The sequence below is a fragment of the Cynara cardunculus genome, unplaced genomic scaffold (genome assembly GCF_001531365.2).
Source record: "Cynara cardunculus var. scolymus isolate 2C unplaced genomic scaffold, CcrdV1 Un_Scaffold_8642, whole genome shotgun sequence".
NCBI classification, from domain to species: Eukaryota; Viridiplantae; Streptophyta; class Magnoliopsida; order Asterales; family Asteraceae; genus Cynara; species Cynara cardunculus.
The window spans coordinates 1-2,932 of record NW_020204358.1 but is presented as its reverse complement, the minus strand read 5'-3'; the positions used below and the strand labels follow the sequence as shown (position 1 = coordinate 2,932).

The 2,932-nt window shown below is 35.9% G+C and overlaps 1 long non-coding RNA gene across 1 annotated transcript; it reads right to left on the bottom strand.

Annotated features, from left to right (window-relative positions):
* Positions 1 to 2,175: 2,175 nt before the first annotated feature.
* LOC112505137 lies at positions 2,176 to 2,916 on the bottom strand. The gene is made up of 2 exons (XR_003068333.1): positions 2,543 to 2,916; positions 2,176 to 2,433 (listed from the first exon to the last, which is right to left on the bottom strand). It is a non-coding gene; the product is annotated as an uncharacterized LOC112505137 (long non-coding RNA).
* Positions 2,917 to 2,932: the final 16 nt, after the last annotated feature.

Below are 2,932 nucleotides of genomic sequence, written 5' to 3'. Positions count from 1 at the left end.
GCACATTCAACACTTCATTCGAAGGGAATCCGGGACTATGTGGGTTTCCACTGCCCAAGGAGTGTGAACATGCGAGTGCCCCACAACTTGAAGTTGATGGAGAAGAGGGGAGTGTATTTACATGGAAAGTCGTGATGTTGGGATATGGATGTGGAACCCTAGTTGGATGTTGTTGGGATATTTCATGTTATCAACAGGAAGGCCAAAGTGGTTCAATGCAATTGCTGATGAAATAGAGCATGTGATCTAGAGAAGGCAAAACAAGAGAAGATAAATCATACATATTGGGAAATGAGATTAGGTACGCGTTTCCCATGCATGTTTTCTTTTCTATAAATGTCAACAAAATTAATGCTTGTTGTTTTTCTTTTTTGAAATTTTAGTTATGACGCAGGTTGGGATGGAGCTATGCTGAATTATCCGACATATGCATGTTTGGAATCATGTTGTTATTAAAGCTTAGAAATAATTCGTTAGTTAGTTTATGTCCTTGTGTCGTACGTTGGTCATAAACTCATATTTGTATAACATTAATATTTACTTTGAAGACAAATAATATATGTATCAAATAAATAATTTAAGACCTCRGATACATTTTTTAATCATTCACTCTTCGGTTTTGTATTTAATTAGCTATGTTTCGTGTCTCTTTATATCTAAGTCATAATATAAGAGTATGTAGATAGCAACAGTAAGTGTTTTTATCTATCATCAATGGTAGGGGCAACAACGTGATAGGCGATTTGGAGAATAGACAAATGATGGAGCAACGAGGAGTGGCGAGGGGGAGTGATTCAGTGTTTGGGGTTTGAATGTCATAAGGTATGAGAACAGTATAATTGTTTTGGGTTCATTTTAAAACCTTCCTAGTCAGTTACAGATAGATTTGTTTTGGGTTAAAATGATGTAAGCACTAATTTAACGACAAGTAGTGGAATGGAGGTCGGTGAGGTAGGGGCAGAGGTGGGGGTGGGTGGGGTGTGACACCCCCTCGCCACCACCACAACCACCAATACCACCATGCTACTAGTTATTTTCGTCATCACAGCTGCCACCCCCACCCTTCTCCCAAACAAAGATGGAGATTCCATTACAATTCCTACYAACCAAACGCGTGGTCGAATTCCATTCCAATTCCTTCAAAGTCGAATTTTTTTTGACGGATTCCAATTCTACCTAATTCCATTCTGTGAACCAAATGCCCTCTTAGATAGTTGTTTATACCCTGTTTCACATTGGCTTTTTCTTGAGTTCTAATGTACCTAGCTATATAGTCCATAAATTCAAAAAAAAATTAGAAAAGAAATACTAAACATGCAACTATATACAAAATGTCTGTTAGAAAAGCGTGATAATTAGAGACAAGTTACCAATCCCCAGTTTGTAATATTATGCAATTACTTTGCGTATATAGAAATGGAATTGGCGTTATTTGTTTAGTTCAAAAGCTTATGAAACTCTGCTACTATTTCCAAAAATTACKAGAAAATGAAATTAATGAAAACAAATGAAAAGAACCTATATACACATGCATCAAATGAAATTAATGAGGTAATGTATTGAAGAAGGATGAYTCAAGAGGATATGGAGTCAATACCTTTTGCTTAGGTCCATTCCCATTGAAAAGAGGAGTCGGTTGATTAAAGAAGCTTACTTCAGTCTGTCCCCACCTGCATTACAAGCCACATAAACTACAGGATACAAACCTAATTAATCTACTTTCAATGAAACCAGGTCTTACCCATAACCAAACAACTAAACGCACCTTCAACAAGTACCCGAGATCTTGCAATCATGCCATCTATGATTTTACACTTCTTGGCATTTTTTTCTGCATTGTGTGTGGATAGTGCTCGCACCAGATACCATGTGCACTGTAAAGTCGAAAAACCAAGAACCGCAGTTTCCTAACTTCACCATCAATAACAAATTAAGATCATATATATGCATCAAATGACCCAAGTAGCTAGAAAGCTAATTGAGTGAATTAAGAGAATTACAAAATGGCTCTGCTGAAAAAACACATAAGACATTGAAAGAAATAAAGCAGAAAGTGAAACTACTCATGTCTCACTTGTTAAACTAAAATAACCATCAACAATTATACCATGCTTACTACTGCAAGGAACAAGAGAGCCTTGTCACATATATTTGCCATACACAGATGGTGACTACAAAGGAAAGCATCCATTAAAACCATGATATAGAGAAGGAAAATGCATGATCATGAAGGAATCAAATATGACAATTACCACAAATGTTCCGAAACGCTCCAAATGTTCACCTAAACCTATAAACAAAACCATGATCACTACTCATGCTTAAAACATACATATAAAACCCATTGATCTGAAGTGATCAGAACTTCCATTAAGAACTGCCAAACCTTAAGGTGCCATATGATCCACCAACCGATGAATATTGGAGCAGTTCCTGTATCAATAACTAGCATGTGTGTGGTCATGCTGGCTGAAACTTTTAGGAGAAAAGATCGATAAAATAAAAATAGGTAGACCAAATTAGAAGCAAATAAAAGGCATACTCAACCAACAAGAAGAATGGCACACATGCTTCATAYCAATCAGCAGCTACAGAAACAAAAGATGGCACTCGGTCATGGGATTAAGAGAAAAATATTCATAAGACAAAGATAAATAAACCACATCTGTTAATTTGACTATTTTTACAAAAAATCGTAATTTGACAWTTTTTACAAGATTGCCTTCTAAGATATGAAAGAAACAAGAAAGGAGTACTTATAAATAACGAAGATGGCGGAGTACAAGATATAAAGTGCAAAGGGTCAGATTTTGCATTTAATAATATAAAAGACAACCAATTGAAGGGTAAAATAGAAATGTAGAACAATGGCAATGAAGAGGATTTTCCATATCTTGGGTAGTTACTATTAAAAATCATCAGGGATTTGCCA